Source organism: Ambystoma mexicanum, chromosome 2q (assembly GCF_040938575.1).
Source record: "Ambystoma mexicanum isolate Mex_15411 chromosome 2q, UKY_AmexF1_1, whole genome shotgun sequence".
Lineage (NCBI taxonomy): Eukaryota > Metazoa > Chordata > Amphibia > Caudata > Ambystomatidae > Ambystoma > Ambystoma mexicanum.
Genome location: NC_090924.1, coordinates 1,285,156,057 through 1,285,179,776, shown reverse-complemented (window position 1 = coordinate 1,285,179,776; position 23,720 = coordinate 1,285,156,057). Strand labels below are relative to the sequence as shown.

The window sequence follows — 23,720 nt, the reverse complement described above, 5'->3', positions numbered from 1 at the left end:
TGATTGGAGTGTGTTTCTTTGAATCTAGATGTGTTTGATGGGCTATGGGGTCTTTTACTCCATAGGGCTTCATGTGTTTTGTGATGTGTGTTACACAGCACCCTCAGTGCAGTGACACAGGGGTGTCATAGTGACCCCCCGTATAGACTCCTTACCCTGGGACTGACTACTGTCTCCCAGGACATGTAAAGTCACCATTGACTTTACTAGTCTTAAATTCTGAACAGAACCAGTACAAACGATCATATTGTGGACGTACTGGCTGGGGCAATTCGATTGCCCCAGGGTCTGTTAGTCGAGGGGGCACGTCTCCGTCCCCCCTGATCGAGTTTTGGCTGGTGGCAGTGGAAACTATTTTTTATATTCGACCGCGAATATTTTCCTATGGGATTTTTCCATTGTTTTAGGCTACTATCTTTATTTAATTATTTACGGTATCCTCGAACACCGCCGGTTTATTTAATTAATATTAATTCTCTGGTTGGTATTTTTTGCCAAAACTTGATTCTAAAATGGCGTTTGTGTTCTCTTCTGTGACTCCAACCCAAGTCGAGCCCTTTGTTCCACTTTTTGGCGGGCTTCTCCACAGAAGCCCTCCAAAGTGGTGCCACTCTGTCTGGGGTACTTAGGAGGGGTGGAGGGGAATTTAGGCACCCTGGACTGAGTTGCCTAGCGAACTCAAGTCACACTCCGTCCTGATTGGCCCAAGTGGTGAGCCGGCCGGCTCACCACTTAGCATGTTTGAGTGACAGCTAGGCTGAGTGAATGGGGGTTTGCTGCATAAAAGCAGGGCTTAGGGGACTGGAACTTCAGAAGTCGCCACAGGACCTAAGAATCCGACGAGGGAGAAGCTGAGCCGACCTGCCACGACACCACCACCGGTGGAGGCCTGCTGGATTGTCTCACCACTTTTCCCAACGACAGAGGAGATCTCCCGCCGGAGAGTCTTCTTCCTTTGACTGGTGGGGATAACCAGTTTCACCGTCTTTTCGCCTTCCCGACGTACCTTGTGGCCGCCTTGCCTGTGCCAAGCACCCCGGCAACCGGGATACCACGTTTTACCACGACCGTGAAACAAAGGTACCACCTTTAACCGGAAAACTCCACGGCTGGTTTCTTCCCTGGTAGTGCAACGACCTTCATCTTTCCTCCAAGTCGAGATCTTCTCTTCCCCTGGACGACGACGCAACTTGCACCCACTACCAGGAACAACTGCCACCGCTGGAAGATCCTTCCCACTTAAGGTACTGTGTCCCGCCTGGCTTCCCTTGCTACCGACTGTACGGGGTAGATTTAGCCCCCGGCTTTCGAACCTGGGTTAGCCTGGGACACTCTGGCTAAACTTTCCTAAGCCTCTCTAAACTCTTTTTGAACCCTCTGCAAGACTTTCTAAGCCTAGTGTAACTGTGTGATCTTGGGCGCATTTGTGCTCTGCTCTCTCTAAGAGTGGGCCCAGCCTTTGGACTTTGGCTCACCAGTGACTTTTGCTCTTCTGCCTTGCTAACAGTGTTCCTGAATCTTAGAGTGGTGTACCTTTCCATATTCTGTCTTTTTCCCTCCCTTTCTCACAAACTTATTGGAGTGCCATCTAGTTAAGCGCTCAACTCTGTATGAAAATAAGTGGTGTATTTCAGTGATTTATCTGATAAGGAAAAAGGGGTGTATATATTACAATAGTAACTGTGTTTAGAATATTTTACAATAAGAGTGCTGGAGTGTTTCAAACCGTGTGTTTTTAAATACATAATTATATACTTTGATACCAAAGTTCTGGTCAGTGTTTGCTTGTATTATTGTATCTGAGTGCCTATTGTGTATACTTTGCATACTGCCTAACTCCTCTTGAGGGAAGTCTTACTGCTCAGCCACAGCTACCAGGTAAATCTGGGTGGTGCAGACTGCTACCAAGTGGGTTTACTGCCAACACCTGTAGTCTTAAATGTTTTGCAGTGGTCCCTAAGGGAACTGCACCGGGTTTCTGCCTAACAGTGTGGCGCAGGAGGGCGGAGTCAGGGCAGAGCATGCTCCCTGGGCCGCGCGCCTCTAAATTTAAAGGGGAGGTAGGTTTTTTCTGGTGAAAAAAGTTTGGTCTCCCGTCCCTTGGAAGGGACGCACATACAGTATGGAGGAAAGGGACTATGGACTAAGAGTACGTTAGTCACTACGGTGAGTAAATTATAATTTTGCGACCAAGGTCAATCGAAAGTGCGATCAGTACTGCTCAAGGGAATTTCCTCCAAGACGACCTCTAGGGGACCCGTTCGTAGTGGACTGGGAGTTTCCACTCCTGTACGCATTTCCTCCATTCCCCATGATTCCTCACGTAATCAGGAGGTTGAGAAAGTTTAGGAAAACCATGATCCTAATTGCTCCGGATTGGGCCAGGAAGACGTGGTACCCGGACCTTCTGGACATGTCTATCTGCCCTCCAATACGTCTTCCACAAAGAGAGGATCTTCTCTAGCAAGAGGAAGGTCAGGTTCTCCATCCAGAGGTCAAGACTCTCAGCCTTCACGCATGGTTTCTGAGAGGCTGAGATGTAAGGATTGGGACCTCGTGGACAAGGCCAGCAGCAAAATCCTTATACCGGTGTCGTTGGAATAAATTCAGTAACTGGTGCAAGGATAAGAATGTGGATCCATTCATATGTGGCACACCTATGGTGCTTTCTTTACTGTTACACTTAGCCAATCTGGGGCTCCAGATGGGTACAATAAAAGGATACCTAGCAGCACGCTGTCTTTAAGCCCTCCTCTGAAAAATGATCTTATTTCAAGATACCATTGATTGTTCAATTTTTGAAGGGTCTCACTAACTTGTACCCTCCAGTCACATTACATGTCCCTGTTTGGGATTTAAATCTAGTATTAACATTTCTTAGATGCATTCCTTTCGAGCCTTTGCATTCTTGCCCGCTAACACTTCTCACATTGAAAACAATCCTACTAGTGTCTATTACATCAGCCTGCAGGGTGAGTGAGTTGCAGACTCTCTTGCAATCCTCCTCGCACCATTTTCCAGAACGATAAAGTAATACTTAGTCAATCCTTCATTCCTACCCAAGGTAGTCTCGGACTTTCATTTGTCTCAAAAATATACATTGCCATCTTTCTATCCTCACCCTCATGCAAGTAAAGAGGAGGAAAGACTTCACAGGTTGGACCCAAAAAGGGCTGCGTTTTTATATTTCTAGACTGGCAAAGTTTCAACAAAATGACCAACTTTTCATTGGTTATACCGGCCACAAATGGGGCCTGGCAGTAACAAAACAGACCTTATCCAGATGGATAATTTTGGCTATTGGAGAGTGTTAGACTGGCGGGTAATGACCCTCCAGATGGGCTAAGAGCTCACTCTACCAGGGGCATGGCAACTTCTATTGCTCTTCAAAGGGGTGTCCCCATGCAAGATGTTGTGCAGCAGCCACTTGGTCTTCTATGCACACATTTGTAAAACATTATTGTTTAGATTCAATCTCATCCCAAGTAGGTCTTTTTGCAAAGGCCGGTCTTCATACGGTCCATGATTAGTGTGAATTGGTACTCCCTCCTCAAATTCTTTACTGCTTTGGCAGTCTATCAAAGATGAGGAATAGGTGGGAGGACACAATCCATTTGAAGAACAAGTTACCAACTGGTAATGTTCTTTCGAATGGATGTTCCTCCCACGTATTCCTCATCGAGCCTTCCCCGCCGTACAATTTACGTGAATTTTACTATGTGTTCCTTGAGAGATTACAGTCTAAAGGTATGCCTGATCAACTCCTCAGTTGAGGATATCAAACAAACAGAACTGAAGGCAACTGGCGTGGCTCGACCTATTTGTAATAGGGATGACGTTGACGCTCTACGGCAGCCCTAGAGGGACATCGATGCCATGACATCGAGCACAGCGCCCGCTGGTGTGGAATTTTCTTTTTCCGAAGCTGCAAAGCTGATGATACGAATATCAAAGATGAGGAGTACGTTGGAGGAACATCCAGTCGAAATAACGTTACCAGTTGGTAAATTACTTGTTCTTTGGTGTCTATTGCATCCGCTAGGTGGGTGAGTGAACTGCAGGTTTTATGCTGTAAGCCACCCTTCCTGCGTTTTTTGCAGGAGAAAGTCTCACTCGGGGTAAGGCCTGGCTTCTTCCCAAGGTTGTCTCAGAATTCCTCCTGTCGCAATCCATCGACCTTCCGGTCTTCTACCCTACTCCGCATCCTTCTAAGCAGGAGGAATGGTTACATCGCCCAGACCCGAAAAGGGTGTTCAGTTATTTTATTGCGAGGACAGCTCATTTCAGTAGAGCTGACCAGCTCTTAGTGGCTTTTTCCTTAGCCCGCAAGGGCCTTCCCAAAACCAAGCAGACTTTATCCCGCTGGAACATTTTCTGCATAGCTGAATGCTTCCAGTCCCCTGGGAAAGAATTGCCAGCAGGCGTCGGGGCCCATTCGACAAGGGGAGTCTCAGCATCAACAACTTTACAGAGGGGAGTCCTCCTCTCCCCCCCCCCTCCTCCCCGTTCGGGAGTTTTGTCATGCTGTGACATGGTCATGCCTCCATACTTTTTCTAAGCACTGTAGTCTGGATGTGGCTCATACAGCTGATAAGTGTTTTGGGATGGCAGTGCTGCAACATTTCTTAGTATAACTTTCTGCCCCCCCCCCCTTCATTTACAGCTTTGGGAGTCTATCAGATGAGGAATCTGCGGGAGAAAAGCAATCCATTGAAGTGGAGCAGGGTATGGGCTGGTGGCAGCTCCATGATGAATTTGACAGGCGCTCCGAGTATCCTCCATTTTGGGATACCCAGGCCCTGCCTTTGGAATCAGTTGATTCCTGATAGGAAACAAGATGGCCCCTGTGGCCTCTTGCTTTCTATTGCCGGTTACCTTGTTTGCCCAAAGTCCTGGGAAGCCCTGACTCTGTCCCTTCCCCCCGACTGGCTTTTGGGTGGAAGTCCATATATGGTGTTGTTGTGAAGTCCAGGCCAGACTGGTTGGAGCCTTCCCAGTGACTGTATGTTGTGAGTACACCCTGTGGGTGGGACTTGGGTGAATGGAGTGTGTGACCAATATGCACTTCTTGTTGTGGATGTCTGGTTTCTGGTGTTTGACACAATGACGGAGACAGCCCTGCCCGAAACTGGTATGAATGCAGTGTGTAGTGTTGAATGGCTGGGTACTTGTCCCAATACACATTCCTTGTTGCGAGTGTCTGAGAGGGAGGAGTATGGCCTGAATGCACTGTATGTCTGATTGGCTGACTGACTGCTGAATGGCCTTCTGAGTGATTGGTTGCCTGAGTGTGACCCAGCAGAATGAATGAGAGATCAACTAGTATATCTGGGGTCCTCTCACTGCTAGAATTAATTCAGAAGCTGAAGCTGAAGTTGAAACTGAGGCCTAATCTCGAAGCCGAGTCTGAAGAAGGTTGACTGCTGTCTCCCTTCGGCGAAAGCCGTCGACTAATCCAAGAGAGGACCTGGTTTAGGCCCCTCTTCCTGTCCTCCGAGGAACCATCGATCACCGCTAACCTTCGCCGGAGCTCCCTGGAAGTCAGTCGCTCGAAAGGTTGCCGACCGGAGAGGGGGACCGCCGAGGATATCGAAGATAAGCACCGGACATTCCATCCACCGTCGTCAACCGGGGTTCGCAAGTTTGGTGTAACCGCTGGAGGCCCGTCGAACCCGTGTTGCCCAGAAGCGGGGACCGCTTGACGCCGTGCCACCGACGACCGGAGCCGCACGCTCCTTTGCCTAAGACTTTTGATTCATTGACGCGCTCGTCCACACCGCCGCCTGCCTACTTCCACCGGAGAAGGCCAGGCCGTCGACGCGCCAAGGAGCATCTGCCGGTGGGTTTACCGCCACCCAAAGACCGTAGAGACACCGGACGACTCGACGCCTTTGCTGGGCCCAAGTTCTTCACAAACTCTTTGCGGTCCTGAACTATCGACATCGAGGTGCCCCGCACGCCTCTTCCTTGCAGGACGTCTTCGCTCCACTGTTGACGAGCACCGCTGGGACCGAAGCTGCCGCCTCGAGGCAGAGTTTACTTTCTTCGAGGGATCTCGACGATCCGTGGCTCCTGCTTTAAAAAGAGCCGCTGAAGAAGGATCCGTCGACGACTGGTCGTCGAACTCTGCTATTCCAGGAACATTGGGGTGGTAGAAACATTGTAGAACGAAATAAGACAAATAGAACAATATATGGACTGGGCTTGTGATATATCTTTATTTTACAGGTTGCCCAGGTGGGGGATCTCCACACAGAACCGTCTAGGTAACGGGGCCAGTATTATGCCAATTGTTCTAACCAACTGCTTTCCTCCTATTTCTATTGTTGGTTACCTTTATTAAGTAATGTGTGTGACATTTAACCAAAGTACAGTTGATGCACTTTAATAAAATCTGATAATAATTGTGGTACCACTTAGAACGGTATATATTTGCCATTGCAAATTTACTGAGCACAAAGTGAGTTATTGTGATTGTGTATATAACCTTGAACCTTAATTATATAAAGACTTGGGGGAGGCCTGCAGAGATTTGAAAATTAATATACAGAGGTGGTCTTTATTGCATTTATTACTATGGGGCAAGGCGAATGCTTGGAAGATGTCTACTGCGCCAAAAGTCAATTATATATTGAGCATGCTTCCCATGAAAATTAGTCAATATTATTGGAGATTAATTGATGGTCTATTCTCCAGCATGGGGTCTGGCATGGTTTCACATGCTCATGAATATTCCCCGTCGTCAGGCTGGGAATCTTCGGTAAAGAAAAAACCAGTATCAGTTTCGTTTCTGATCTGTCTTTCGTAGTAATAACCAATCACTGGTCTCTGCGTCATACTGACCACAGCCAATGACTGCCCTCTACCTAAGCACAGCCTCTGGCAGCCATCTTCAGATTTTTACCGCACGTTCATGTGTTGGGATCCTCGTGCTATTGCTCTCGAGCGTTAGTGCTATTTTTCGCGCTTTTTCACAAAAAACTTCGATTCTTTCGGTCAAAAGAGCCTCAAGCTCCACCGATCCTACATCCGATCAACGGGGACCCGTGTCGGATTCATCTGTGCCCCTCAAGGGTGAAGATTTCGTCGAGCTACGCTTCGGAGGACTCCAGAAGCTTCTCAGGCCCGGTCTCGGAGATGGCCCAGGAGAAGGGAAGCTCGACGCCCGGAAAGCTGTTCAGGGTCTGCCCTGGATGCCAGCTGCAGAACGTCTTCAAGGAGGACGAACACTCTTTCTGCCTTTACTGCCTTCATGAGGACAAGACGCACGTGGAGAAGGACTGTGCGTTTTGCGGCAACATGTCGGAACGGACCATGAAGGACCGCCATCAACGTCTCGCCAACTGGCTGGAGGGTAAGAGCCCGTCTGGCGAGAAGAAGAAGAAATCCGAGCGGTCTTCTAAGACCTTTGAGGGCGCCCCGGCGACGGGGGCCCAACATAAGGCCAAGCACCGCGAGTCCGCTGGCACCGGGAGCGCCGAACGGTCGGGCTCTACGGGCGCCAGGCAGGGCGCACCCTCCCCGGCACCATCAACCACGAGCCAACGCTCTGGGTCGGGTAAGAGGAAGGCCGAGCACCCGGCGAAGCTCCTGGAGAGGCCCCGGTCGAGCTCTAAGGCAGAGGAGGAGCGTGGCAGTGCCCCCTCCCTCAAGGATAAGGCGGTGAGCGCACCTAAGGTGGTGAAGGCCTTGATCCATCCGACCAAGCCCTCTATCGAAACGGTCGCGGCGGCCCTGGCTCAGCCTGTGGTGGCTACACCAGTGGTGGCGACCTCAGGGCCCAGAATCTCCCTGCCTCCGCGGAGGGAGTCTTCCTTTGTGCCCATCGATAGGACCCCCGTGAAACCCTCCGTGGGGAAGAAGAAGGGGGGGCAGGGCGTCGTCGTAGATTCGGCCTCAACCTCAGAAGAGGAGCTGATCGAGGTCTTAAGCCACGGCCTAGGCGTGGAAGAAGGCCAGCCCGTCGGAATGGACCCCGACGCAGGTGACGACGACGACATTGTCGAGGATACCGACGGGGCCCCTGCTCGCCCGTCGGATTCCCCTCTGCCAGCGCCGCAAGACAACTCGGCGGCCATTTTGTTGGCCATACAGTCCTTATGCTCCGAGATAAGGACGAGGCTACCGTTACCGACGGAGGAACCTCTCCCGTCGGGGGATCCAGAACCGGGACCTTCTGGTGTTCCCCCTACCAAGAAAAGAAGGATCCATCCACCACCTCCTTTTCAACCGTCGCGCCCCGTCCAGCCCTCCTCCCCGTCCACCCGAGGGGATGATACGGGGACTGACATGGCAGCGACGGGTACGGACGACGAGGCATACGACGAGGATTTTCCGTCGTCGCCTCCCACCAGGGCTTCTCCGCCCGACGAGATCGGATCTTTCCACTCCATGATCTCCAGGGCTTCCGAGCTTTTCCAACTCTGCCCTGAGGAGAAGAAAAAGGAAGGCTTCCTTTATCAGCGGCGCGAGGTCAAGAGGAAGACGGTCCTCGCAGTGCCTCTGTTGGACGACATTTGGGATGAGGGCCTTTCCCTCCTCAAGAACCCTTCCACGACGCCAGCTAGAAGAGACCGGTACGAGAAAAAGTACCGGGTCCCGGACACGGCCCCCCTATGCCTCCGGGCGCAGCCTACCCCGGACTCCGTCGTCTCCGCGGCAGCCAGGAAGAAAGCGGGGGGGGGTGCGGCCTCCACATCGACTTCCCCGCCGGACGGCGAGGGAAAGAAATTGGATGCTATGGGACGTAGAGTCATCTCGTCGGCAGCGACGACGATTAAAGCGGCCAACGCCTTGGCTATCGTGGCCCGCTACGACAGGGAGCTCTGGTACAAGATAGCTCCCCTGCTGGATTTTCTGCCGGACGACAAGAGGGCGGAGGCCCTTGAGATCCTGCAGGAAGGTGAGGTGGCGTCGGGATGCTTTCTCGTTCCCCTGGGAGGGCCTGCTCCTCTACGCGTTCCCTCCCTTGCCTCTGCTAATCCGGCTCGTCAACCAGCTCAAGAGGTCACGGTGCAGGATGATCCTCGTCGCACCTGCGTGGCCGAGGCAGATATGGTTCCCGGACCTTCTGGACTTGTCAGCGTCCCCGCCGATCAAGCTGCCGGCGGACGCGGATCTACTCTCCAGGGAAGGAGGCGCCATCCTCCACCACGACCCGAAGTCGCTGAACTTGCAGGCCTGGCTCCTGCGGCGCTAGAGTTTGGAGGATACGACATACCGGCCGATTGCAGAGAGGTTCTTGCAAAGGCCAGGGCGTCCTCGACTCTTAAATGCTACGGACACAAATGGAAGAGGTTCTCTGTCTGGTGCCACGCACAGAAGATTAACCCTCTACGGATTACGGCTCCCCAAGTACTGCCGTACCTGCTGACGCTGGCCAAAGCTGGTCTGGCACACGCGTCCATCAAGATTCATCTTGCTGCGATCTCCCGATACACCAGAACCACGGGGCGGACGTCCTTGTGGTCTCATCGTCTGGTGAAGGAGTTCATGAAGGGACTGTTCAGATCGTTCCCGCCGGTGAAGGCTCCGGCCCCGGCGTGGGAGCTCAACGTGGTGCTGACCAAGCTCATGGGACCTCCGTTCGAGCCTCTGCACTCGGCCCCGTTGAAGTTTCTATCATGGAAAACAGCTTTTCTTGTGGCCATCACCTCCGCACGACGAGTGGGAGAGATCCAGGCCCTTTCCTGCAAGGCCCCGTACTTGACTTTCCACGACACGAGGGTAGTGCTCAGGACGCACCCCTCCTTCATGCCCAAGGTACCGTCGGACTTCCATCTCAACGAACCCTTGGTGTTACCTGTGTTCTTCCCGTCGCCTTCGTCGCCAGCTGAGAGGACTTTGCACTCGCTGGATGTAGCTAGAGCGCTGAAGTTCTACGTGGACCGCACGAAGGGTTTTCGGAAGACGTCACAACTCTTTGTGAACTTTGGACCTGTCAATCAGGGGAAGGCTCTCTCGAAGGCTTCCATCTCCAGATGGCTCTCCGGCTGTATCATGTGCTGTCACCGGTTGGCAAACCGACCGCTGCCTGGCCGTCCGAGAGCCCATTCCACCAGAGCGATCGCAGCTACCACGGCGTTCCTATCTGGTGTGCCCCTGCTGGACATATGCAGGGCTGCTACGTGGAGGTCGACGCACACCTTCACGAAATTCTACTGCGTCGACCGGGATTCCAGGGAGGAGTCCAGGGTCGGCCAAGCAGTGCTGCGCAACCTGTTCGCCTGAGGTGAGCCTGGTGAGGAGGTAAGATGCTTAATGTTGAGTTGATGTGATGCTTAATGTTGAGCCTTTGCCACCTCCCGTGGTTGTGCATGTGTGTACTGCTATGTATTCTTTATTCATGAGCATGTGAATCCATGCCAGACCCCATGCTGGAGAAGGAACAAGTTACTTACCTGTAACTGTTGTTCTCCAGCATGGGTCTGGCATGGATTCACATGCGAACCCTCCCGCCTACCCCTCTGCGGCTCTTCACTTGGTCATACTGCCACTTCACGTGCTTCCAAATCTGAAGATGGCTGCCAGAGGCGGTGCTTAGGTAGAGGGCAGTCATTGGCTGTGGTCAGTATGACGCAGAGACCAGTGATTGGTTATTACTACGAAAGACAGATCAGAAACGAAACTGATACTGGTTTTTTCTTTACCGAGGATTCCCAGCCTGACGACGGGGAATATTCATGAGCATGTGAATCCATGCCAGACCCATGCTGGAGAACAACAGTTACAGGTAAGTAACTTGTTCCTTACAAACCTTTATCTGGGGTGGGAAGCCGCCGAAACTTAAATTGTGGAAGCTTCAATTGCCAACTGAGAAAGGGGGTTTTACGGTACCGAATTTCAAGGCGTACCACTTGGCGTTTTCAAGTCAATTTATCCTTGCTTTTCTGGGGGACTCTCCTTTGAAATGGGCGGTGGCTGAAGCAAGTTTGGTGGGGCCTATTGCCCCGTGGGCGTTGCTTACGACAGTCAATAGACATGGTAAGAGATTCTTCATAGCTGAGTTCTTAAGGGAAGTGTGGAAAAATATACATGTCATGTGTGGTTCGGTTGCACATAAATCGTCTAATGCCTTTATTTGGTTGATCCCCGCTATTACAGACAAGGGCAAGCCTTTATTCTGGTCGGACTGGTTTGTTGGTGGCATTTATTAGATTGGTGACATTCACAAGGATGGGAAATGGATTACCTGTGAGGAGTTGCGTGCAAAATATAGCATTGATGAATTCTCTGTTTCAGATTACAGGAAATTGAAAAAATGTATTGGAGTAATTGATTGGGATGGGCGTGTAAGTATGGAACTTTTCACCAAGAATAAGGATGTGGGGAGAAAATCTCTCGCACGCAGAATATATCATCAGATTATGGGGAACAATAAAGAAAATTTGCCGTTGATGAATGAATGGAGTAGAAGATTGGGATGTGAAATTACGTCTGATATTTGGCATGAGACATCTACAAATGTGAAACTTTGCTCCATTAGTTTGAGTGAACGTTCAAGGCAAATAAAGATTCTAAACAGGGTGTACTGGTGCCCAGAAAGACTTCAGAGGAGAGTTATGTTGGACTTTGATGTATGTTGGACTCTGATGTATGTTGGAGTTGTGGGAATGAGGTACGGAGTATGGAGCATTTACTCTGGGACTGTGTTCGAGTCCGTGGTTTTTGGCGTGATATATGTACAGTGTGTTTGTGTGTTCTAGATCGGAAGATTGATTTGGATTTCAAAACATGGTTTTAGGATGTGATGATTTGATTGAGGATCTTTCTGTATCAGAGACATTTCTTTTATTCAGAGGCGCTTCAGTGCGCAAAAAAAATGATTGTGAGGGAATGGAAATCTCAAACCCCGCGGAAATCTATCGATTGGATTGATGAAATGAACAGTTTGGCTAACATTGAGAAGGTTATTTACAGAAAACTTGGGAAACTACATTTACATGCAAAGATTTGGAATGATTTCTTAAGTATGTACTGGTTCTTGAACAGATGTATATTATCCTTTTTTTTGTTTTTTGCCTTTCACTGATTTTGCTATTCTTCTTTCTTCCTCTTTCTATCTATTGTATAATACAAGGTTTTATGTCATCCAATATTTGATTAATCTATAAATAAAGAAATTAAAAGTAATTAAAAAAAATAAAAACTTCCTGGACCTATCCATCAGACAACAAAATGGCTCCCTAAGTATGCACGTTATATACCAAAGAAACAGACAGGAATACCCTTCTGCACTACAGAAGTGTTAGGCAGAATCCTGTGCAGTTCCCTTAGGGAACACTGCAAAAAGATTAAGACTACAGGAGTAAGCAGTAAACCCAATTGGTAGCAGTCTGCACCACCCAGATTTACCTGGTCGCTGTGGCTGAGCAGTCAGACTTCTCTCAAGAAGAGTAGGGAAGTATGTAGAGTATACACAATAGGGCCAAAAACACAGTAGAGCAAACAAACGCTGACCAGAGCTTTGTATCAAAAGTATAGAGTTATTTATTTAAAACGCACTTTAGGCAATACACTAGCACTCTCAATCAAAAGCAAGTTAAAACACAGTCAGGTAAAGTATACACTCCTCCCTTAATAACTATTAGACAAGTCAGAGTTAAAACACCACCATTTGTCAAGACAGAGGTGAGCGCGGAACTAAGATGCAATCGTTTGGTTAAAGGGAGAGAAAAAGGCAGAGCATAAGAATAATACAGTCCCACTTTTTAAGAGTTCGGAGCAAGGGAAGAAAGGCAGAATATACTGTAGAGCCAAAGTTCATAGGCCAGGCCCTTTTTAAATGGAGCAAAGTGAAATGTGCCCAAGATCACACAGTTTAAGTTGCACTGAAAGTCTTTGGAGAGTGTTCAAAAGAGGTTGGTTTAGTTCAAGAAACAAAGTTAGAAGGTCTGGGGCCAACCCAGTGTAGAAAACCTAGGATTTAAGGGTCACCTTTAGCAATCTGTAGAAAGGGAGGCCAGGCAGGACACAGTACCTTGAGAGAGGAAGCTCCAGCGGTGGCAGTTGTTTCTGGCAGTCGTTACAGTTCGTTGTTCCGACCAGGGGAAGAGGGGATCTCGTCGAGGGGGAAACTTGGAGTCGTTGCACTGCCCAGGGATGAAACCAGCCGCGGAGCTCCTGATTAAAAGGTACGGTCCTTTTATTTGCGCTCAAAGTGGTGAAGCTTGGCTATCCGGCCGCCGTGTTGCTTGGCACAGGCGATTCGACCAAGAGACGTCTTTGGAAGGCGAAAGAGGCGAACTGGTTGGTCCCACCAGCTCAAAGGGAGAAGACTCGTCCAGCAGAAGATCTTCTCTTGTCGTTGGGAAAGTGGTGGTGAGTTTGTTGCAGCAGGGCTTCACCGGTGGTGTCGTCGTTGCAGATGGCTCAGCTTCTTCCCTCTTCGGATTCTTAGGTCCTGTGGCGACTTCTAAAGTTCTAGTCCCAAAGGCCCTGCTTTTATGCAGAAAACCCCCATTCATCAGCCTAGCTGTCACACACACATGCTAAGTGGTGAGCCGGGCGGCTCACCACTGGGCCAATCAGAGAAGAGTGCGTCTTGAGTTAGTCCAGGGTGCCACATCCCCTCTCCACCCCTCCTATGAAACCCAGACAGAGTGGCACCATTTGGAGGGCTTCTTTGGAGAAGCCCGCCAAAATAGTGGAACAAAGGGTTTGATCTTGGTCAGAGTTACAGAGACGGACACACACGCCATTTCGGAACCGAGTTCTGGCAAAAAGACCCAACTGTGGATTTATTATTAAATAAATAAAGCAGCAGTATATCTTTAACATTACACCAAAAAGTGGTGTGTTTAAAATCAATGGGAAAATCCCATAGAGAATATTCCAAGGGAATATTTTGCGTGGTAACCACTGCCACCAGCCAGAAACTCGACAAGGGGGGACTGCACAGTGCCCCCTTCGAAACAGACCCAGGGGCAATCGAATTACCCCTAACAGTACTTCCACAATATGATAGTTTGTACTGGTTCTGTTCACAATTTAGGACTGGTAAAGTCAATGGTGACTTTACATGCCCTGGGAGACAGTAGTCAGTCCCAGGGTATGGAGTTTATGTTGTGGAGTCTCTATGATAACCCTGTGTTACTGCACTGAGGGTGCTGTGTAACACACATACAAAAACAGATGATGCCCTATGGAGTAAAAAGAGGTTACCCCATAGCCCATGAACACATGCTAAGTCAGAAAGCACCTCAAATCATGTCTAAGAGTGAGAGGAAAAGAGTCTCACTCTTAGCAGGAGAAAAAACAAACCCCAAAAATCCAGCAAAGCTGCTGGGGGACTCACTAGGTTTGGGAAATTAGCTTTTTAAGAGAATTCTCCCTAACAAGAAGCCATCATCCAAAAAACCTACGTGACAATCTACCATATGGACAATTCCTGCTGATGAGAAGGTACTGCACAGAAATGGATCAATACAACAAATACGCCACAGTGCTTCACAATAAACTGTTAGACAGAGGATACCCCAAAATGCTCCTCAAGAACACTATAAAAAGAGCCAGATACACACCACGAGAAAGCCTACTTATGCCCAAAACCTTCAATACTGACAGTGAGGAAGTCCTGACCTTCGTATCAACATTTGGACCCAACACAACGAAATTGAAAGGAATACTACAAAAATTCTGGCCCCTTGTCGAATTGAGTTTACCAGAAGAAAAAATACCTAGGATGGCCTTAAACCGTTCAAGAAATCTGAAGGACATACTTACCCACATGAGAATTGACAACAAGACTCCCAGATCCACCATTTGGAACATGAGAGAAATCCGGGGACATCATCCGTGTGGAACTTATACAGTTTGCAGATGAATTCATTTTGGATTGGCAATAAGGAATGGCAATTAAAACACTTTTCAAACTGTAAAAATAAATATATATATATATTTATTTATATATTTATTTGTAAACTGTACAGTCATATATATATATATATATATATATATATATATATATATGACTGTGTTTTAACTAATACAGTGTGTGGACATTCCTTTGTGGGGGCTTGGAGACTACACTGTACTGAAGAACCAGCCTGCATCATCTCCTGAGAAGCTAGGCCTTGATTGCTCGTCCATTGCTACCGTAATAGAGAATCCTGGCTGTGGTCCTCTGTGCCTCTCCTCTACCATATAGAGAAAAGAAGTACAGATACTTCCCTCCAGTCTTTACAAGAATCTGGTGGCATTTCACCTAGCTGGAGAGAGCAACACGGCGGCGGATGCTCTGAGCAGGCAGAGCACAGTCTCCCACAAGTGGGAACTAGCTCAGGAGGTCCTTCTGGAGATTCACCCTTTGGGGAACCCCTCAAGTGGATCTGTTCATGACCAGTGCCAACAGGAAGTGCGAACTGTACTGCTCAAGGGAATTTCCCCCAAGAGGAGCTCTAGGAGACGCGTTCGTGGAGGACTGGGACTTTCCACCCCTATACACATTTCCTCCAATCCCCGTCATTCCTCACATAATCAGGAGGTTCAGGAAATCCATGATCCTAATTGCCCCGGACTGGGCCAGGAGCACTTGGTACCCAGACCTTCTGGACTTGTCCATCTGCCCTCCGATTCGTCTTCCACAAAGAGAGAATATTCTCTCGCGAGAGAAGTGTCGGGTTCTCCATCCAGATATCCAGACTCTCATCCTTCACGCATGGTTTCTGAAAGGCTGAGATGCAAGGATCGGGACCTCCCGGATGACGTAATGGAGGTGTTGCTTTGGGCCGAAAAGCCAGCAACCAAATCTTTATACCGCTGCCACTGGAATAATTTCTGCAACTGGTGTAGAGATCAGAGTGTTTATCCTTTCTCATCCAATACACTGATAGTGTTATCTTTTTTATTACATCTAGCAAATCTGGGGCTCCAGTTTGATGCCATCAAGGGAAACCTAGTAGCGCTTTCTTTTTTTAAGCGCACTTCTGAGGAAGTTTCCCATTTTAAAATTCCTCTAGTAATACAGTTCTTAAAGGGTTTAACGAACGTTTACCCTCTGACCCCGTTCCAAGTCCCACTCTGGGATCTCAACTTGGTTTTGAACTTTTTGATGGGCGCTCCTTTCGAGCCTCTACATTCTTGCTCATTAAGACTTCTTACTTTGAAACCTTATTCTTAGTGGCGATTACTTCAGCCCGAAGGGCGAGTGCACTATCCTGTAAGCCTCCTCATACTGTTTTTCACAAAGACAGAGTGGTACTAAAGGTGAAGCCTACCTTTCTCCCCAAGGTCGTTTACCTTCTTTTTATCCTCCACCTCATCCGGGGAAAAAGGAAGAGAGACTTCACAGACTCGACCCTAGACGTGCACTGAGCTTCTACATTTCTAGATTGGCTAAACTGCAGCAGGATGACCAGTTGTTCGTGGGCTATTCAGGCACAAATTGGGTCTAGCCATCATCAAGGAAACTATCTCCAGATGGATCATTTTAACTATATCGGAATGTTACAGACGCGCAGGCAAAAACCCTCCAGAATATCCGAGGGCTCATCCGACCAGGGGTGTTGCAACTTCGTCTGCTTTGCAGAGGGGAGTTCCAATAAAGGAAATATGTGGAGCTACCACATGGTCGTCTGTGCACACCTTTACTAAATACTACAGTCTAGAATCCTCCACGAGCCATGGTTCTGCTTTTGGAAAGCAGTATTGCATTCTGTGCATACATGGTCATGTTAATTTTTACTCCCTCCAAATTATGTAAACTGCTTTGGGGGTGTATCAAAGATGAGGAATATGTGGAAGGACACAATCCATTCGAAGAACAAGTTACTTACCCATGGTAATGTTCTTTCGACTGGATGTTCCTCCCACGTATTCCTTATCACCCCTCCCAACCTTCCCCCGCAGTAAAACATCTCTTGCAATTGCAGTCAACGTTCTCTCAGGGGGAGTAACTGTCGGACACAAGGCAGTACTCCTCTCGTCAAAAAAGGAACTGAGGCCAACGGGCACTGCACGTGCTACTTATACCTTTGGTAACATTGATGTCGAGACTGAGGCCTCTGAGGGACATCGACTCGACCAGACTTCGACACACACAGCGCCTCTTACTGAATTTGTTTTTCGAGGCAGCAAGCTGGATATTGGAAATATCAAAGATAAGGAATACGTGGGAGGAACATCCAGTCAAAAGAATGTTACCATGGGTACGTAACTTGTTCTTCTCTTCGAAACCAATCACTGTCCTCTGTGTCATACTGCCCCCATCCAATGACAGTCCTTTCCCTAGGCTTTATCCCTGGTGGCCATCTTCAGATTTTTACTGCACGCTTCAGTGTTGGGAGTCCTCAAGTTTCTCTCCAAGTTATTTGTGTGATATTTTGAAATTCTTTCCATAAACATTTTAGAAGTTTGACCGATTTTTGCTTCATCGCCTTTGAAGGATGACATGCAGAGGGGATCTGCTACCAGCAAAGATCTTGATCCACTGTCTGATCGTCATCCAAGTTTTGAGAAGGCCTTGGCCTCTGGCTTCCTTTGTGCCTTTCAGCCATGTCTGATGAGAAGAAGGAAGGCAGAAGCCTTTTCAAACTCTTTGCAAAGTGTGGGTTAAGGAACGTATTCATGGAAGGTAAATGCTTATATTGCCTGCATCTGGACTACAATAGGGAGGGATGCAAGATGTCGTGGTTTCTCGAAGAAAACCAAGAAAGACTGCTTCTGCTGACTGTCAGTGTGGCTCAAGTTGCGCAAGGCCACTGACTCAGCCATCAGGTAGGGTCAGGCCTCATCTAGGACCGGCCGGTCCATGGATCAAACTCCCTCTGGGAAGAGGTCAAGAGCTTTTGACAATGCCCCGCTTGCAGGGGTTCAGGAGAAGGCCAAGCTCTGCAGCGCTGGCTCAGCTGGGTTTGCTGCTGATGCGGGTCCCAAATCGGGCAGAAGGTGTTCGCCATCACCATCGTCCTCCATGGTGAGTCTGCCGACGAAAGGGACCTCTTTTAAGAGAAATTCCCTAACCCCGTCCAAACTCTGTGTGTCAGTGGATAAACCAACAAGGGACAAATCCAAAGAGGACTCGTCAAAGCCACCTAAGAACTCATAGCCTGCCAGGTCAACTGAGTCAATGGCAATGCCATCAACAAATGCTTCGACGAGCACATCGACTAAGTCAACAGCGTCTACCGCGACAGCGTTGAAGGAGCGTGGGTCTGCGATAGAAGTGTCTGCCACAACCACCCACTGGGTGTTCTTGGCCAACACAGAGACAGTGTGCTTCCTGGGAACCTTACAGCAACGACACCTGTCCTTTCGTTCATCCAGTGGAAAACCCAGTAGATCTTCCAATGGTTATACGACCCTGTACAGGTAGCTTCGCGCTCCTTCACGCAGGAGGCGTACAGGGGTCGGTCACAAGGCAGCAGAGGACAGCGCCGCCCGCAGGGCCGAGCTCCGCCCCCCAAGCAGGCCTGAACCGGCGTGTCCTTGGGCCCCCACTTATGCACCCCAGTGGTAGGCCTGCTGGCGAAGTTCATCAGCATGTGGGAAAAGATCACCACAGACAGATGGGTGCTGGACACTCTCGGAAAGGTCACACCTTGGAGTTCCAACGCAGGTGTCCTCGTATTCCACCAATACCGCGACAAAAACAACATGGACCACAGCTTCTGCAGGAGGTGCGGGCCAAGTTGCAGAAAGTGGTGATAGAACCCGTCCCCCATCGTCTCCATGGCTTTGGAGTATAAATTCCAGGTACATTCTGGTTAAAAAGAAGACGGCGGGTGGGGGTCTGGGGGGCGGGTTAAGGCCTTAAAGTTCCGAGGGTCACGTTGCAGCTTGTGCTCGGCCAACTGGAGGAAGTGGATTTCCTGACGTCATTGGAGCTGGAGGATGCCTACTTCCACATCCCCATTCACAAGAAACACAGCAAGTTCCTACGATTCGTGGTTCAGGGTCAGCACTACCAGTTCAAGGCTCAGCCCTTCAGCCTGAAGTCGGCCCGATGGTCTTTACGAAGTGCCTGGCCCCAGTGGCAGCGCATCTTCGTCTACAAGGCATCCATGTATACCTTTATCTGGACGACTGGCTGGTGTGTTCCCGCTCACGCACTTGGGCAAGCGAGCACACATCGAGAACCGTACCTCTGCTCACGGAGTAGAGTTTTCCATGAAATTTCCAAAGTCCTGCTTGACGCCATCTCAGGAGGTGCTGTTCCTAGATGCTCTACTCGACAGTGACGTGTTTGGCGTCTCCCTCAGAGGAGTGGGTGAGAGCCATATTAGGCAAAGTGCAGCACTTGTCGGTACGGACGACAACTGTGCGGTCCATCACGTCGCTGCTGGTCATGATGTTGTCCTGCATCTGCCTAGTCCACCTCTGCAGACTTCACAGGAGACCTCTTCAGGAGTTCCTGGATGCGAGGTCGCTTTACAATTCGGTCGCTTTTTCCTGCCAAACTAAAAAGCAAAATCTCCCCATCAGCTAAGGGACGTAATTCCAAATTGCTCACTTTGGAACACATCTCCCCACTAGTCAAACATCTGACTAAAGATTTACTCCCAGAAACAGGACAGGAACTCTCCACCATACTTATGGATACCTTTAATGACATTACCAACTGCCTAGCCCCGGAGAAAGTGAAAAAACACAAGCTTGTTACCCCCAATAAATCCTGGTTTACCCCAGCCCTACGCACTCTAAAAGTGGCTATGCTTAAATTGTATTTTAAATGGAAAACTAATTCTGATGACTTTCTTGTGGCCTATAAAGAGGCAGCAAGACTGTGTAAAGTGGTCATCCTAGATGCAAAGAAGAATTTCTTTAACAATAGGATTATGGAAGCACGATCAGAGGCCAAGGAATTCTTTAAAATACTTAAGGAGCAGGAATCGACGCCTGTCCTCGAGGTCAATTAAGTCATTAAAGACAAGAAATGGTGCCAGGCTATCCAGGATGCCATAGCCTTGAAACTACAGGGAATCAAAGCCAATATCAACCTTAAAAAGGCAAACGCCAGTAATGAAGGTAACACCCCAGAACCTCAGGAGCACATGAGAAACCCACTAATTCCAGAATTCTCCTTCTCAGCAATTACGCTGGAAGAGCTGACGGAGGTGGTTAAACACCTGAACACAACTAGTTGTAGGGGAGATCCCTTCTCAGCCATTATAATTAAAGAATGTCCCCCTTTTTTGTTGGATGCCATTTTGCAATTTATTAATGCCTCCTTTAAAGGGAGTGCCGTACCAGACGAACTGAAACGCTCCTGGGTCACTCCATTACTCAAAAAACCAGGCCTCGCCAAAGATGACCCCTTGAACTATAGGCCCATTACCAACTCGGCCTTCTTGATGAAAATTCTGGACCGAGTTGCCTATATACAAATAGCTAAAAACATAGAAAGCCATCCAATTCTTAACTGTCGGCAATCAGGCTTTAGAGCGGGTCATAGCACTGAAACGGCCCTCCTGGAACTAAAATCTAGGCTGCTTACCAACATAGACAAGGGAGTATCTACCATGCTCATGCTGTTGGACCTCTCAGCCGCGTTCGACCTGGTTGACCACACGTTGTTGGTCACCAGGCTCGAACAAGTGGCAGCTTTTTCCACCAAAGCCTCGCAGTGGGTAGCTTCTTTTCTCAAAAACAGGGTCAGTTGTGTATGCTCAGACCAAGCTGAAGCAGACACAATCCCGATTGAGTATGGAGTCCCACAAGGAGCTAGTCTGTCGCCCTGTTTTTATAATATCTTTACCGTCCCCTTCTTCTCTATGCTGGTGCATGAAAATATCGGGTTCACTAACTTCGCAGATGATACCCAATGTATCATTCGCCTTACGGGAGACCACACACAAGATGAAGAGCGTATCAACAAAGTCTACACCTGCATCGAGAACTGGATGGTACAAAATGGACTGGCGTTTAAAAGAACTAAAACAGAGCTTATGGTTGTGCGATCCACTAATCGGATCTTAAAACTCGACCCCAGGTATAGCAAAATTCAGCTTGGCGAAGTCAAACTAGACACACTTAAAAAGTTAAGTCGCTAGGGGTGATTCTTGATCAACATCTTTCTATAAATGCTCATGTGGGTAGTGTTGTATCTGGGGCAACCTACTATCTTAAACTCTTCACTCACCTTAGACCTATGATTTCTCAGGCCAACGCCGAAACACTGGCGAGAGCCATAGTAGGCGCAAAAATGGATTACTGCTGCAGCTTGCTGACTGGTATCAGCAAAAGGGAGCTTAATCGACTGCAAGTTATCCAAAATGGTGCTGTGAGGGTGGTTACAGGCCTTTACAGGTGGGACCATGTTACACCAGCAAGAAGAGCTTTACACTGGCTACATGTAGAGGCTAGAATCCAGTATCACCTTATGCTATTAACATTTAAGAGCCTTCTGGGCATTATGCCCCGTTACATCAGTGAACTTATTCTGCCTAACTGTTCTCCTCGTGTTCTTAGGTCCCAGGATACCAATATGCTCTTAATTCCTAAAAGCAAATCCTGGAAAGTTGAAAGGGGTGCATTTGCCACAGCCGCCCCTATTGCCTGGAATCGCCTTCCCCTGGACCTTAGATTGAAACCTACTCTCGAGGCCTTCAAAAGAAAGCTAAAAACATGGCTCTTTGAATAAAGCCCAGCTGTATTTTTGGTTCTCTCCCCCAGCTTTATCTGCGCATATGTTTTTGTTGTCTAGTCTTGTCCGCGCCATCATGCCCACGTGTTCATTGCTGCGCAGTACAAATGCAATAAAGTAAAGTAAAGAGGTGGATGCAGGTATCGGAGACCTTTGCAGACAAGATAACCCTCAACTAGGAGTTCCGTCGGGCGTTACTGTAGTGGGATGTAAGACCACATCTCGTCCAGGGGACTCTGTTTCAAGTTCCTCCTTACCAGGAGAGGGTCACCACATGCGCCTCTCTAGAAGGATGGGGAGCCCACAGCGGACAGTTTCCACCAGAGGCCTCTGGCAACCTGAGTAAAAGGTCCCCCACATCAACGTCCTGGAACTTCGGCAGTATTCTGGGCTCTCAGTTCTTTTCTGCCGTCGCTGAAGGTCAAGGTGGTGAGGATCTTCATGGACAATACCACCACCACCATATTCTACATCCGGAAGAAAGGAGTGACCTTCTCTGCAGCACTCTCCAAGGAAGCCCAGGATCTCTGGCTCTGGCTCTGGCTCTGGGTCTGGGTCATTTGACAGGGCATGTTCCTCGTCCCTCTTCACCTGGCGGGCGTCAGGAATACCATTGTGGACTCCCACAGCGGGGAGTTACGTTCCTGCCACGAATGGAAGCTTCGCCAGGACCAGGTGGACCATCTATTCGACAGTTGGGGCAAACCTCAGATCTCTTCGCGACGGCGCAAAACGCCAAGTGACAGAAGTTCACCAGCAGGTTCCCTCGGCCTAGGAGCATTGGGGGCGCATTCTCGTTCCTGTGGAAAGGATGGTTCCTTTACGCTTTTCCTCCATTTCCACTCATGCTACGTATGATTGACTCACTCAGGCAGTACCACTGCTAGATGATACTCGTCGCCCCAACGTGGCCGAGGCAGATATGATATCCGGACCTGCTGCGTCAGTGGCCCCATCCATCAGGCTACTGCTGTTCCTGGACCTCCTCACCAGAGAGGAAAGGGTGAATTTGCACCACGACCCGGTGTCGCTGAACCTGAGGGCATGGCTCCTGCAGCCCTAGAGTTTGGAGGTTATCCTTTACCAACGGAATGTAAGGAGATCTTTGCCAGAACCTTGTCAATGTTGAAATGCTACGGCCACAAATGGAAGCTTTTCTCTGTGTGGTGCTGGACTCGGAAGAATAAACCCCCCCTGCCCCCGTGTGTATCACGTCTCTCAGCTTTTGCCCTATTTTCTCACCTTGGCCAAGGCGGGATTGGCTCCCCCTCTATCAAGGTGCTCCTCGCTGCCGTATCCCGGTACACCAGATCTCCGGGTAGACCCTCCCTGAGGTCGCACAGACTGCAGAGAGTTCCTCAAGGGGCTCTGCAGGACTTTTCCTGCGGTGAAGGCTCCAGCCCCAACTGGGGAAACTAAATGTAGTACTGACTAAGCTAATTGGAGCTCCTTTTGAACCTATGCATCAAGTCCCGCTCAAGTTCCTCTTGTAAAAGACTGCTTTTCTCGTGGCTATCACCTCGGCATGAAGTTTTGGGGAGATCCAGGCCCTGTCGTGCAAGCAGCCTTACTTGTCGTTTCATGCATCAAAAGTGGGACTGCGTACACACCCCACATTTATGCCAAAGTTACCGTCAGAATTCCACCTCAACGAACCTTTGGTGTTACTGGTCTCCTTCCCGAATCCATTGTCGCCAGCGGAGAGGGCCTTGCATTCACTGGACGTGGCTCATGCCTTGAAGTTCTACGTGGCAAGTACAAAGAATTTTTGGAAGACTTCTCCGTTGTTCAGCAACTTTAGACCTGTAACTCACGGGAAAGCCTCATTGACAAAGGCATCTATCTCCAGGTGGCTCTCCGGCTGCGTCATGCCCGGTCATCGACTGGTTAGTAGGCCGCTGCCAGGCCAAACGAGAGCTCATTGAGTAACGACAGCGTTCCCCTTTGGTGTGCCCCTGCTCGGCATCTGCAGGGCTGCTATGTGGAGGTCCACGCACACCTTCCCGAGGTTCTACTGCGTCGACAGGGATTACAGGGAGGAGTCCCGAGACGGCCAAGCGGTGCTACGCAACCTGTTCATTTGAGGTGAGCCTGTTCCAGAGGTTAGTGTGTTATTGCTTCTGTTGAGCCTTGCCAC

The 23,720-nt window shown here is 49.2% G+C and overlaps 1 protein-coding gene across 3 annotated transcripts in view; it reads left to right on the top strand.

The window, feature by feature from the left end:
• Positions 1-23,720, top strand: part of DNAJC13 (DnaJ heat shock protein family (Hsp40) member C13) — a 2,820,731-nt gene that overhangs the window by 2,188,236 nt on the left and 608,775 nt on the right. The window lies entirely within an intron of this gene.